The 15,632-nt window shown below is 38.0% G+C and overlaps 1 protein-coding gene and 2 pseudogenes across 5 annotated transcripts in view; all 3 read right to left on the reverse strand.

The window, feature by feature from the left end:
- Window positions 1-15,632, reverse strand: part of LOC103006346 (uncharacterized) — a 624,869-nt gene that overhangs the window by 460,997 nt on the left and 148,240 nt on the right. The window lies entirely within an intron of this gene.
- LOC130707300 (cytochrome b-like) lies at window positions 8,694-9,829 on the reverse strand (annotated as a pseudogene).
- Window positions 10,405-15,632, reverse strand: part of LOC130707122 (NADH-ubiquinone oxidoreductase chain 5-like) — a 57,996-nt pseudogene continuing 52,768 nt past the window's right edge.

Here is a 15,632-nt window from a genome sequence, read left to right on the forward strand (position 1 = left end):
ATACAGGTCTTTTGTCTCCTTAGGTAGGTGTATTCCTAGGTATTTTATTCTTTTTGTTGCAGTGGTAAATGGGAGTGTTTCCTTAATTTCTCTTTCAGATTTTTCATCATTACTGTATAGGAATGCAAGAGAGTTCTGTGCATTAACTCTGTATGCTGCTACTTTACCAAAATCATTGATTAGCTCCAGTAGTTTTCTGGTAGCATCTTTAGGATTCTCTATGTATGGTATCATGTCATCTGCAAACAGTGACAGTTTTACTGCTTCTTTCCGATTTGGATTCCTTTTATTTCTTTTTTGTCTCTGATTGCTGTGGCTAAAACTTCCAAAACTATGTTGAATAATAGTGCTGAGAGGGGAAACCTTGTCTTGTTCCTGATCTTAGTGGAAATGGTTTCAGTTTTTCACCATTGAGAACGATGTTGGCTGTGGGTTTGTCATATATGGCCTTTATTATGTTGAGTAAGTTCTCTCTATGCCTACTTTCTGGAGAGTTTTTATCATAAATGGTTGTTGAATTTTGTCTAAAGCTTTTTCTGCATCTATTGAGATGATCATATGGTTTTTATCCTACAGTTTATTAATATGGTGTATCATATTGATTGATTTCCATATACTGAAGAATCCTTGCATTCCTCGGATAAACCCCACTTGATCATGGTGTATGATCCTTTTAATGTGTTGTTGGATTCTGTTGGCTAGTATTTGGTTGAGGATTTTTGCATCTATGTTCATCAGTGATACTGGCCTGTAGTTTTCTTGTTTTGTAACATCTTTGTCTGGTTTTGGTATCAGGGTGATGGTGGCCTCATAGAATGAGTTTGGGTGTGTTCCTCTCTCTGCTATATTTTAGAAGAGTTTGAGAAGGATAGGTGTTAACTCTTCTCTAAATGTTTGATAGAATTCGCCTGTGAAGCCATCTGGTCCTGGGCTTTTGCTTGTTGGAAGATTTTAAATCACAGTTTCAATTTCAGTGCTTGTGATTGGTCTGTTCATATTTTCTGCTTCTTCCTGGTTCAGCCTCATAAGTTGTGCTTTTCTAAGAATTTGTCCATTTCTTCCAGGTTGTCCATTTTATTGGCATATAGTTACTTGCAGTAATCTCTCATGATCCTTTGTATTTCTGCTGTGTCAGCTGTTACTTCTCCTTTTTCATTTCTAATTCTGTTGATTTGACTCTTCTCCCTTTTTTTTCTTGAAGAGTCTAGCTAATGGTTTATCAATCTTGTTTACCTTCTCAAAGAATCAGCTTTTAGTTTTATTGATCTTTGCTATTGTTTCCTTCATTTCTTTTTCATTGTTTTCTGATCTGACCTTTATGATTTATTTCCTTCTGCTAACTTTGGGGTTTTATTGTTCTTCATTCTCTAATTGCTTTTGCTTTAGGTGTAAGGTTAGATTGTTTATTTGAGATGTTTCTTGTTTCTTGAGGTAGGATTGTATTGCTATAAACTTCCCTCTTAGAACTGCTTTTGGTGCATCCCATAGGTTTTGGGCCATAGTGTTTTCATTGTCATTTGTTTCTAGGTATTTTTTGATTTCCTCTGTGATTTCTTCAGTGATCTCTTGGTTATTTAGTAGCATATAGTTCAGCCTCCATGTGTTTGTATTTTTTACAGATTTTTTTCCTGTATTTGATATCTAGTCTCATAGCATTGTGGTCAGAGAAGGTACTTGACACAATTTCAATTTTCTTAAATTTACTAAGGCTTGATTTGTGACCCAAGATAAGATCTATCCTGCAGAAAGTTCCATAAGCACTTGAGAAGAAAGTGTATTCTGTTGTTTTTGGATGGAATGTCCAATAAATATCAGTTAAGTCCATCTTGTTTAATGTATCATTTAAAGCTTGTGTTACCTTATTTATTTTCATTTTGGATGATCTGTCCATTGGTGAAAGTGGGGTGTTAAAGTCCCCTACTATGACTGTGTTACTGTCGATTTCCTCTTTTATTGCTGTTAGCATTTGCCTTATGTACTGAGGTGCTCCTATGTTGGGTGCATAAATATTTACAATTGTTATATCTTCTTCTTGGATTGATCCCTTGATCATTATGTAGTGTCCTTCTTTGCCTGTTGTAATAGTGTTTATTTTAAAGTCTATTTTGTCTGATATGAGAATTGCTACTCCAACTTTCTTTTGATTTCCATTTGCATGGAATATCTTTTTCCATTGCCTCATTTTCAGTCTGTATGTGTCCCTAGGTCTGAAGTGGGTCTCTTGTAGACAGCATGTATACGGGGCTTGTTTTCGTATCCATTCAGCCAGTCTATGTCTTTTGGTTGGAGCACTTAATCCATTTACATTTAAGGTAACTATCAATATGTATGTTCCTATTACCATTTTCTTAATTGTTTTGGGTTTGTTATTGTAGGTCTTTTCCTTCTCTTGTGTTTCCTGCCTGGAGAAGTTCCTGTAGCATTTGTTGTAAAGCTGGTTTGATGGTGCTGTATTCTCTTACCTTTTGCTTGCCTGTAAAGGTTTTAATTTCTCCGTCAAATCTGAATGAGATTTTTGCTGGGTAGAGTAATCTTGGTTGTAGGTTTTTCTCTTTCATCACTTTAAATATGTCCTGTCACTCCCTTCTGGCTTGCAGAGTTTCTGCTGAAAGATCAGCTGTTAACCTTATGGGGATTCCCTTGTATGTTATTTGTTGCTTTTCCCTTGCTGCTTTCAATATTTTTTCCTTGTATTTAATTTTTGATAGTTTGATTAGTATGTGTCTTGGCATGTTTCTCCTTGGATTTATCCCATATGGGACCCTCTGCGTTTCCTGGACTTGATTATTTCCTTTCCCATATTAGGGAAGTTTTCAACTATAATCTCTTCAAATATTTTCTCAGTCCCTTTCTTTTTCTCTTCTTTTTCTGGGACCTCTATAATTTGAATTTTGGTGCATTTAATGTTGTCCCAGAGGTCTCTGAGACCGTCCTTGATTCTCTTCTTTTCTCTTTATTCTGCTCTGTGGTAGTTATTTCCACTATTTTATCTTCCAGGTCATTTACCCGTTCCTCTGCCTCAGTTATTCTGCTATTGATTCCTTCTAGAGAATTTTTAATTTCATTTATTGTGTTGTTCATCATTGTTTGTTTGCTCTTTAGTTATTCTAGGTCCTTGTGAAACGTTTCTTGTATTTTCTCCATTCTATTTCCAAGATTTTGGATCAACTTTACTATCATTACTCTGAGTTCTTTTTCAGGTAGACTGCCTATTTCCTCTTCATTTGTTTGGTCTGGTGGGTTTTTACCTTGCTCCTTCATCTGCTGTGTATTTCTCTGTCTTCTCATTTTTCTTAACTTACTGTGTTTGGGGTCTCCTTTTCGCAGGCTGTAGGTTCATAGTTCCCATTGTTTTTCGTGTCTGCCGCCAGCGGGTATGGTTGGTTCAGTGGGTCGTATAGGCTTCCTGGTAGAGGGGACTGGTGCCTCTTTTCTGGTGGATGAGCCTGGATCTTGTCTTTCTGGTGGGCAGGACCGTGTCCAGTGGTGTGTTTTGGGGTGTCTGTGAACTTATGATTTTAGGCAGCCTTTCTGCTAATGGGTGGGGTTGTCTTCCTGTCTTGCTAGTTGTTTGGCATGGGGCGTCCAGCACTGGAGCTTGCTGCTCGTTGAGTGGAGCTGGGCCTTAGTGTTGAGAAGGAGATCTCTGGGAGAGCTCTCCCCGATTGGTATTATGGGGAGCTGGGATGTTCTGATGGACCTATGCTCAGATCTCGGCTCTCCCACCTCAGAGGTTCAGGCTTGACACCCGGCCAGAGCACCAAGACCCTGTCAGCTGCACAGCAGTGAATGTGGCAGTCTCCATTATGAAGTCAGATTATGAGGGTCTATAATAGCTGTTCAGCTAGAACTGGCTGACTTGGTAGTAATTTGTCTAGGAGGCTGTCTCCAGCAGCTGGTGGCTAAAAGAGTAGGTCTCTGGATGTGCTCCCAGAATCTTAAACATTTTCATAGAGGTCTTCACTGGGTTCAGTCACGGATTTGGTACCAACGGTCTCAAGAACACCTTACTCTCTCAAGGCTGTGTGCTTGAAACAGCTCCTAAGTCTGAGGGCCTATAAGCTGCAGGAAGACAAGACCACCTGGGGCAGCCTGCAAGCCATGATTCTTGCCACGAACCCTGCTGCTGCCATTGTGGGATCCGGCTTCCCCTGCTGCTCTTTATTCTGAAAAGTCAGTGCAGGGAAGCAGCATTCTAGATAGAGTTTGCTAGCCAGGGGGACACCTCAAAGGACTGTGGTGAACATTAGATGAGTCAGTACACGTCAAAGTTCCAACAGCTCTTCCATCTCCTTTAGTATCACATCTCCTTCCAGGCATTCCACACTCACATTCATTCAGGTTGTTGCACAGCCCAGTCCAAATCACCTTAAAATCTGCCTTGCTGATAAATATAGTGTGAGAGGGATCAAATTCTTGAAAACTTTTTTCTGAGATCATCCCTTAAATAACCTCACCACAAATCAAACATGGCCGTGAATTGGAGGTATCTGACATTTCCATCTTCATCAGGGTGGATTCTGTGAAGTAGCAACTCAACATCTTCATCAGTAATCTCCACACCAAACCTTGAAGAAGTCTTGTTACCACACACAAGCCCTTTTCCTGAAGTAGCAGCAGGACAACTCAAGTCTGTGACCATGGGCTAGGGTCAAGGCTAGGATAGGTGCAATGATGAATATAGTGGTGGAGGATGTGGCTGGTCACAGGGGTTCCTTAGTGAACAGCTTGATTGCATCAGCAAAGGGTTGGAGCAGACCATGAGGGCCTACAATGTTTGGTCCTTTTCGGAGTTCTATGTAGCCTAAGATTTTACGTTCTACTAGTGTCAGGAATGCTACGGCTAAGAGGATAGGGAGGATGAGCATTAAAATGTTAATTATAAACATTTTGTTGGGGAGAGGGTTTGAAACTCTGAGTATAAAGGTTTAAGTTTTATGCAATTGCCGGGCTCTGCCACCCCAACAAAACCCTGGTCTCGGGTAGATTAGTTTGTGCTCGCATATTAAGTTGAGATTAGAACATTAATTGCATTAAAGGCGTTTATTTAAAGTGGGCTTTTTTTCTCTTGTCCTTTCGTACTGGGAGAAATGCGTAATAGATAGAAATCAACCTGGATTCTTCCAGTCTGAACTCAGATCACGTAGGACTTTAATCATTGAACAAACGAACACTTAATAGCAGTTACACCATTAGGACGTCCTGATCCAACATCGAGGTCGTAAACCCTATTGTCGATATGGACTCTAGAATAGGATTGCGCTGTTATCCCTAGGGTAACTTCTTCTGTTGATCAATTTTTTGGATCAATAAGTGATACTATGCTTTGGCTAGCAGGTCTAGGCTTTAATCATTTGGAGGGTTTTCTGTGCTCCGAGGTCACCCCAACCGAAACTGTCAACCTATGTAAAATTTTGTTATTCCTTGGTGGTTCAAGATTGTGATTTTTGGGTTGATTAATTGAAGCTCCATAGGGTCTTCTCGTCTTATTTTGTTATCCCCGCCTTTTCACGGGGAGGTCAATTTCACTGATTAAAAGTAAGACAGTAAAACCCTCGTGTGGCCATTCATACAAGTCCTTATTTAGAAAACAAATGATTATGCTACCTTTGCACGGTCAGGATACCGCGGCCATTTAACGATTGTCACCGGGCAGGCGGTGCCTCTAATACTGGTGATGCTAGAGGTGATGTTTTTGGTAAATAGGCGGGGTTTGTGTTTGCTGAGTTCCTTTTACTTTTTTTAGTCTTTCCTTGGGTGCACGCCTGTGTTGGGTTAACAGTGTTTTTAATAAATAATTTAGTGTTGGATTATATTTATTTGTTGTTAATTATCAGTATATTATTAGTTGCTGATGTAAGCTTGTGCAAGGAGAAATATTTCTTGTTACTCATGTTAACAGTATTGTTTCTATAGTCTTATAGATTAGTCCAGTAATTAGGCTAGGAGTTGATTTACTTAATGTTGGAATTAAAATGTTGTTTTGTTGTCGAGCTTGAACGCTTTCTTAATTGGTGGCTGCTTTTAGGCCAACTATGGTAATGTTTGTTTTTACTCTCTAGTCAGGGTTGTATCCATTTGTAAAAAGCTATACCTTTTTAGCCTAACGTCTAAATATACATTGAGGCTTATTTAGTATTATTTAACGTTGAACTCAAATTATTTTCCTGGACAACCAGCTATCACCAGGCTCGTTAGGCTTTTCACCTCTACTTATATATCTTCTATTTTGCCATATAGATGAGTTCATTCTAGTAACTGTTCATAAGTACTTCAGCTGGTTTCAGATAGTTTAGCTTAAGTTCTCTTTGTTAAATTGTTACTAATTAAGTCATTATACAAAAGGTACAAGGGGTAAACTTTGCTTTTTATTACTTTTAATTTTTCTTTCATCATTCCCTTATGGTACTTTCTCTATAGCGCCATCAGTGTTTAAATTTCTATCTCCTATACTTTAGATGTCTGGTGAATGTTTTATTTGATTGGTTTGTGCTAGTAATGGTGGGAAAGGTGTGGGCTAGATTTGGTTAAAGATATACATAGCTTATGAAATCTTCTAGGTGTAAACTAGGTGCTTTATTTAAGCTATATCTTGTTTTATCCAGGCACACTTTCCAGTATGCTTACCTTGTTACTACTTGTCTCCTCTCATATAATTGTCTAGCATGTGTTGATGGACTGGGGCTTTGTTATGGCATTTGAAGAGGGTGATGGGCAGTGTGTGTGTGCTTCATGGCCTTATTCAATTAAGGGCTCTATTCTTAATTTACTACTAAATCCTCCTTTGATTTTTAGGTTTCATAAAAACTTTCATGTGAATATGAAGGGTGTTCTTGGTATAGAAAATGTAGCCCATTTCTTCCCATCCCATAGGTTACATCTTGACCTAACATTTTTATGTATTATAGTTATGCTTACTTTTGCTCCTTTTTAGGGTTTGCTGAAGATGGCGGTATATAGACTGGAGTAGCAAGGGTTGGTGAGGTTAATCGTGGTTTATCAGTTATAGAACAGGCTCCTTTAGAGGGATGTGAAGCATCGCCAATTCCTTTGAGTTTTAGGCTGTTGCTAGTAGTACTCTGGCGAATAATCTAGTTTTTATGGTTATTTGGGTTTAGGGCTAAGCATAGTGGGGTATCTAATCCCAGTTTGGGTCTTAGCTATTGTGTGAGCAGATTATATTGAAGTCACTTTCGTAGTTTATTTTAGTTTTAATTATGGCTTTCTACAGCTTAATTAAGGTTTAACTTTATCTTGTGTGGCTCTTTAACACGCTTTATGCCATAGTTCTACTAGCTTGGGTCAATAATCGTATGACCATGGTGGCTGGCACGAAGTTTACCAACCCTAATTAATATGGCTTAGTCAAACTTTCGTTCATGGCTTAATTTTTATCACTGCTGTCTCCCGTGGGGGTGTGGCTAAGCAAGGTGCTGTGAGCTGCTGGTGTGGCGTGCTTTATACCTGTTCCTTTTAATCTTAGTGATCTAGAGGGCACTCTCACTGAGATGTGGATATTTGCATGTGTAATTCTATTAAAAACTAATAGAAAGGCTGGGACCAAACCTTTATGTTTATGGAGCTAGTAGGCACATCTAGACATTTTCAGTGTCTTGCTTTATGAGGTTTTTAAGCTACATTAACTTGCTGTATGTAGGTGATGTTTGTATGTTTATATTATGTGGCTTATGCCAGATTTAGTATTAGATTTTTGATAGGATGATTGGTGAATCTAGGGGGGAGTCTGTCTATATGGGTGGTGAATATCTAAGTAGTTTATTGGTATGATATGGGGGTTTGAGGCTTAATTCATTATAATATACAATTATTCAAATCTGGGGGGGAATAGTAAAGTATTATGTCCTGTAACCATTAATTTAACTGCACACGTTGGTTGTGCTAGCCAGATAGCAAATACATACAAGTCCAGCTACAATTTGCTTGACTGTGTTAAGACCTTTTAAGGTCATAGCTGAGTCCAAGAAATATCCCCCCAAAAGTAAAAAATACCAATGTATGAAATCACAGTTATGTGTGAGCATGGGCTGATTAGTCATTAGTCCATCGAGATGTCTTATTTAAGGGGAACGAGTGGGCGATTTTAAGTGGGATGGCCCTGAAGTAAGAACCAGATGTCTGATAAAGTTCACTAATAGAAACCCCCACGGTTCATGGGCCCGGAGCGAGAATAGGGATCCCTGCCGAGTGGGTTGCTGGTTTCATGCAGCATGGTGATTAAGTTCGCGATCTAACGGACGGGATTATAGGACATGTTGGCTTGAATTGATTTAATTTAATGTACTATGTACGATCAATAATAACTATGTACTATGTAATATTAATAATAAACTATACATGCTTATTATTCATGGTGCAAACAACTTAATGCACAATTATACAGACAATGTACATGTACATATACATGAGAGAGACGCTATTTTGATTATGTGGCAGTACAAGCATGCACGACTTACATAGCATGTATGCAGTAAAATAAATTGTTTTTAGTACTGATATAGCACTGTAGTTTTGTGAATGTCTTATATCTTTTTTCAGGGAATAGTTTATATAGAATTTCAGCCTTGGGTGCTGGCAGTGAAGCATAGTACTTCTTCCTTGAGTCTTGGGGAGATGTGCTGTTCTCCTTTTCTGGTTTACAAGACTGGGGTATTGCGTTATACTACAAAGACTCTTCATTTCAGGAGCTTGTTTTCAATGAGACTAGTTATTGGTATTAATACTAGAATTAAAAGGAAGTATAGGACAGATGCAAGCTGTCCGACAGCCATATATGGGTACTCCACAGGCTGTCCTCCGATTCATGTTAGTGTCAGTAAGTCTGCCACTAGTACTCAGAACAAGAATTGACTGAAGGGTCGAAATATTATGCTTCGTTGTTTAGATGTATGGCGTATTGTAATGAATGCCAGGATTAGGATCGAGAGTGGCAGAGCTAAGACTCCTCTAGTTTGTTGGGGATTGATCATAGGATTGCATATGTGAATAGAAAGTATCATTCTGGTTTGATGTGTGATGGCATGCTGAGTGGGTTTGCTGGGGTGTAGTTGTCGGGATCTCCTAACAGGTCGGGTGAGAATAGGGCTAGTACCAACAAGGCTAAGATTAACAGTAAAGTGCCCAAAATGTCTTTAACTGTATAATAGGGGTGGAATGGGATTTTGTCTGTATCGGATGGAATTCCTGTGGGGTTGTTAGATCCTGTTTCATGGAGGAATAATAGGTGGACGGCCGCTAGTGCTGTGATGATGAAAGGGAGAATAAAGTGGAAGGCAAAGAATCGTGTTAGTGTTGCTTTATTTATGGAAAAACCACCTCAGATTCATTCGACAAGGGTGGTGCCGATATACGGGATTGCTGAGAGTAGGTATGGGATAACAGTTGCACCTCATAATGATATCTGTCCTCAGGGTAGGGCATGGCCTATAAATGCGGTGGCTATGACTGTAAGTTGCAGGATAATTCCAATGTTCCATGTTTCCTGAAAGGCGTAGGATCCATAGTACAAGCCACATCCTATGTGGGCATAAAGGCAAATAAAAAACATGGAAGCTCTGTTTGCATGTATGTACCGGATGATTCAGCCACAGTTGACATCCTGGTAGATGTGTGTTACTGATGAGAAGGCAGTTGTTGTGTCTGGTGTGTAGTGTATTGCCAAGAATAGGCCTGTTAGGATTTGTAGGAGTAGGCAGATGCCTAGCAGGGAGCCAAAGTTTCATCATGATGAGATATTTGATGGGGTGGGAAGGTCAATAAATGTGTTGTTGAGAATTTTTATTAGCGGGTGGGTTTTTCGGGTGTTGGTCATTGTAGTTGAATGACAACGATGATTTTTCATGGCACTGGTTATGGTTGAAGTCCATGTGGGAATAATGATGACATACATTGTATTTATTTTAAGCATTATTTTTGTGATTAGTCTTGTGGGGGTTTCTTCAAAACCTTCTCCTATTTATGGGGGTCTAGGGTTGATTGTGGGTGGTGGTGTTGGATGTGGGATTGTCTTAAATTTTGGTGGTTCATTTTTAGGTTTAATGGTATTTCTGATTTATTTAGGGGGAATATTGGTCGTGTTTGGTTATACAATGGCTATGGCCACCGAACAATACCCTGAGGTTTGGGTTTCTAACAAGGTTGTGCTAGGAGCATTTCTTTTAGGGTTAGTAGTAGAGCTTTTAATAGTACTTTACATTTTGAAGGATGAGGATATGGAGATTGTGTTTCAGTTTAATGGGCTGGGAGACTGAGTTATTTATGATACTGGTGACTCTGAGTTTTTCAGTGAAGAGGCTATGGGAATTGCGGCGTTATATAGTTATGGTACTTGGTTGGTGATTGTTACGGGTTGGTCATTATTTATTGGTGTTGTGGTTATTATGGAGATTACTCGGGGTAATTAAATAGCAGCATGCTGAGGGTGATAGAAATAAGGAATGATAAGAAGTAGAGCTTGATAACGCCTTTTTAAAATTTTTTTAACATCTTTATTGGAGTATAATTGCTTTACAATGGTGTGTTAGTTTCTGCTTTATAACAAAGTGAATCAGTTATACATATACATATGTCCCCATATCTCGTCCCTCTTGGGTCTCCCTCCCTCCCACCCTCCCTATCCCACCCCTCTAGGTGGTCACAAAGCAACGAGATAAGGCCTTTTTGATTTGAGACTAATGTGGAATATTTTAGTTGAATGAAGGCTGTAGTCTTTGGTAGGATGGTTTCTAGTCAGATTAAGTCTAGTAAGGAGGTTGCTAATTTTTGGCTTATTAATAGATTTAGATGGGGAGGTAGGCAGTGTATGATGGTGGGGAAGTATCCTAAAAGAGTGGAGAACTTAGAGGAGTCTGAGGGGTATATATATTTTAAGTTTTGTGTGTTAAGGTTGATTTCGAATGCTAGTACAAAGCCCAAGGTTGTTACTACAAGGGCAGTCAATTTTAAATGTAGGGGTATGGTTATTAGGGGGATGGTTGTTGGAGGAATGTTGTGGGAGATGATGAAGCCAGCAAAAATACTTCCGATTAATAGGCGCTTGATGGAGTTGATTAAGAGGGGGTTGTTTTCATTAATAGGCACAGAAGGAGAAAAGCGGGGCTGTCCTAGTAGCGCAAAGAAGGTAATGTGAGTGCTATAGATAGCTGTGAGGGAGGTAGCGGTTAGAGTTATTAATAGGGCTCAGGCGTTGGTATAAAACGTAGTGGCGGTTTCAATAATCAGGTCTTTAGAGTAAAATCCGGTGAGAAACGGTATTCCTGTTAGTGTTAGGCATCCAATGATAAGGGCTGTTGCAGTGAAGGGCAAGGTCTTGAATAACCCTCTCATTTTTCGAATGCCCTGCTTGTTGTGTATGTTGTGAATGATAGACCGAGAGCATAGAAGTAATATGGCTTTAAAGAAAGCGTGCGTGCAAATGTGTAAAAATGCTAGATGAGGTTGGTTGAGGTCAATCGTTACTATTATTAAACCTCATTGGCTGGAGGTAGAGAAGGCAATAATTTTTTTAATATCGTTTTGAGTGAGCGCACAGATAGCTGTAAAGAAGGTGGTAAGGGCTCCTAGGCAGAGCATTATTGTTTGAATGAGTTTGTTGTTTTCTATTAAAGGGTAAAATCAGATAAGCAGGAAAACTCCTGCTACAACCATTGTGCTTGAGTGGAGTAGGGCTGAGACTGGGGTAGGGCCTTCTACTGCTGAAGGGAGTCGGGGTGAAGTCCGAATTGGGCTGATTTTCTGGCTGCGGTTAGTACGAGTCCTATGAGGCGTAGGTTTAAAGAGTTCTGGTTGAGCATGAAAATTTGTTGTAGGTCTCATGCGTTTGTGTGAGATAAAAATCATGCCACTGATATAATGAATCCGACATCTCCGATGCGGTTATATAAAATTGCTTGAAGAGCAGCTGTGTTTGCATCTGCTTGCCCATACCATCATCCGATAAGCAGGAAAGATATGATTCCTACTCCTTCTCATCCAATAAAAAGTTGGAAGAGGTTGTTGGCTGTAACAAGGATTAGTATAGTGATAAGGAAGAGGAGTAAATACTTGAAGAATTGGTTGATATAAGGGTCGGAGTGTATATATCATATTGAGAATTCTATAATGAACCATGTGACTCTGGCCTAGGGTCACCTTTGTCACCATGTGACCACCTGCCCGGAGACTATAAAATGTGGAGAGACACCCTCAGGCCCCTGAGAGAGTCTCAGTTGCAAATATTAATTGTAATCAATACTAGGTATATTAACTTTGTTAATGGTGTATATTGTGATGTAGCATATTTTAAAAAAACATATAGTCAAATGTATCTTTTTTTCCATAGTTTCTAGGTTTTTTGACATGGCTAAAATTCTTCCTGACCAATAGGATACTCCTTTAATCTCTTACATTTTATTACAAAATGTTTAATTTTTACATTTATGTTGTGTTTCATCTAAAATTTATTTTTGAACAGTATGAGATAATAATCTTTATTTTCTCCTATTTAGAATGACAGTTGAGTCAACACATTTGATAAATCATCCATTATGTTCCCACAAAATTAAAATATACCAGTGCCAAATATAAAATTTCAATTATGTATACACTGGAATCTATTGTTCTCCACTTGGTTTCACTCTTGGATTTTCTACTCTTATACCAAAAACAATTTTTTAAAAATTCTGATGACTTTAAATTGTTTCATTATCTTACAAGGCCAGTCTTCTATTTTTCTTTGTTGTAATTATTTTGGCTAGTCACAAGATTTTAATATTCAAATAGAATTCGAGCTCATTTTACACAACTAAAAACTGATTGTTGTGATCCCATTGGAAATTACACTAAATTTATAATATAATTCAGAGAGAATTGACAATTTCATCACATTAATCTTTCTGTCAAAAGCATGACGTCTCATTCAACTACTCAGATCTTATCTTACAGTATTAAGATTGAGTAGTTTCCTGTATATAGTGTAATACTTGGTTCCTTAGTCAATGTTTGCTTTTTTTGTCATTTCATTGTTACCATGGTTTTCTACTTCCATATTTTGCTAATTTATTCAAATGCTACAAATTGCTTTTTAAAATTTTTCCTTTGGGGACTTCTGCTTCCCACTATGAAAGATTAGCTTGTATTAGACCACCTTGCCACTTCAAGAATAAGTATAAAATTTGTAAGAAATACCAAAGTCAGCTCTTGGAAAGGTAATAGAGTACAATTAAGAAAACCACAGTTTTACAGGGCAAAGATCCTAGAGAGAAGACAAAAGCATTGACAAGAGTCCAATATTTTCTACCGCTTTTCTTTCAAGGTATATGTTGATTAATAACAGTAGGAAATGTAGTAAACAAGCATAAATAAGCTCAGAACTTATGGTGGCCTCTTGGAACCAGGGGGTCAAATAACTGTAATTCAAGCCTACAAAGTGATCTAATATCTGGAGGATAAAGACCCTGTAGAAAAGGGAGCTGTAGGAAAATGAGCTTAACAGTCTGTTATGCTTTTCTCCTTGAAGCCTTATTCATTTCTTCAAGACATGGGACAAAGGCTAAGAAATTAAAGGAACACATATTTATAGTCTAAACTAGAGATCAGTAATCTATGACCCACAGGTTCAATTCAGCCCAATATCTGTTTTTATAAATAAAGTTTTATTGGAACAAAGACATATTCATTTGTTTATGTTTCTCTAATGGATGCTTTTGTGGCTCAGTAGCAGAACTGAGTAGTTATGACAGAGACTGTATGTTCTGAAAAGCCTAAAATATTTACTATTTTGCTGTTCACTTAAAATGTTTGCCAATCCCTGGTCTCATCCAAACAGTTTTAATTACAAGGGGGATTTTCTTGATACTAACGCTAGGAAAACAAGGATAGGAATAAACAAGGATTGCCCTAAACAAAAGCTAATAGGAAACTGGCTAAACTTCATAAAGACTAAAATAGTTTCTCCTTACTTGGACCAGGAAAAGTTGCCCTTATTTCTAGCACATTCTAGAAGTAAAGTAAATAGATCAAAGAGGAAAATAGGATCTTGCAGAGCCCTCCACAATTTTTCAAACACACCACTGCCATTAAATAAATAATTTACAGGACTGTCAGGAGATGGGGTGAAAATGGCAGAAATTCAAGAGGGAAAAAAAAGTCCATATAAGACCATATAAGACAAACCCACAGCAAACATCATTTTCAACGGTGAAAAACTGAAAGCATTTCCTCTAAGATCAGGAACAAGACAAGACTCTCTCCCCTTTTACTCAACATCAATAGTTTTGGAAGTCCTAGCCACAGCAATCAGAGAAGAAAAAGAAATAAAAGGAATCCAAATTGGAAAAGAAGTAAAACTGTCACTGTTTGCAGGTGACATGATACTATACATAGTAAATCCTAAAGCTGCTATGAGAAAACTACTAGAGCTCATCAATGACTTTAGTAAAGTTGCAGTATACAAAATTAATACATAGAAATCTCCTGCATTCCTATACACTAACAACAAAATATCAGAAAGAAAAATTCAGGAAACAATCCCATTTACCATTGCATCCAAAAGAATAAAATCCCTAGGAATAAACCTACCTAAGGAGGCAAAAGGCCTGTACTCAAAAAACTATAAAACACTTATGAAAGAAATCATAGATGACACAAACAGATGGAGAGATATACCATGATTTTGGACTGGAAGAATCAATATTGTCAAAATGACTATACTACCCAAAGTAATCTATAGATTCAGTGCAATCCCTATCAAATTATCAATAGCATTTTTCAAAGAATTAGAACAAAACATTTTACAATTTGTATGGAAACACGAAGACCCCGAAAAGCCAAAGCAATCTTGAGAAAGAAAAACAGAACTGGAGGAATCAGGTTCCCTGACTTCAGACTATACTACAAAGCTACAGTAATCAAAACAATATGGTACTGGCACAAAAACAGGACAGAAACAGGATAGAAAGTCCAGACATAAACCCACACATCTATGGTCACCTAATCTATGACAAAGGAGGCAAGAATATACAATGGAGAAATGACAGCCTCTTCAGTACGTGGTGCTGGAAAAACTGGACAGCTACATGTAAAAGAATGAAATTAGAACACTCTCTAACACCATACACAAAAATAAACTCAAAAGGCACTAAAGATCTAGAAGTAAAACTGAATACTATAAAACTCTTAGAGGAAAACATAGGCAGAACACTCTCTGACATATATCACAGTATCACAGTAAGATCTTTTTTGATCCACCTCCTAGAGTAAAGAAAACAAAAACAAAAATAAACAAATGGGGCCTAATTAAACGGAAAAGCTTTTGCATAGCAAAGAAAGCCATAAGCAAAATGAAAAGACAACCCACAGAATGGAAGAAAATATTTGCAAACAAAGTGACCAACAGGGATTAATCTCCAAAATATATAAACAACTCATGCAGCTCAAAATCAAACAAACAACCCAATCAAAAAATGGGCAGAATATCTAAATAGACATTTCTCCAAAGAAGACATACAGATGGCCAATAGGCACAAGAAAAGTGCTCAATATCACTAATTATCAGAGCAATGCAAATCAAAACTACAATGACGTATCACCTCACACTGGTCAGAATGTCCATCATCAAAAAATCTACAAACAATAAA

The sequence above is a fragment of the Balaenoptera acutorostrata genome, chromosome 2 (assembly GCF_949987535.1).
Source record: "Balaenoptera acutorostrata chromosome 2, mBalAcu1.1, whole genome shotgun sequence".
Taxonomy (NCBI): Eukaryota; Metazoa; Chordata; class Mammalia; order Artiodactyla; family Balaenopteridae; genus Balaenoptera; species Balaenoptera acutorostrata.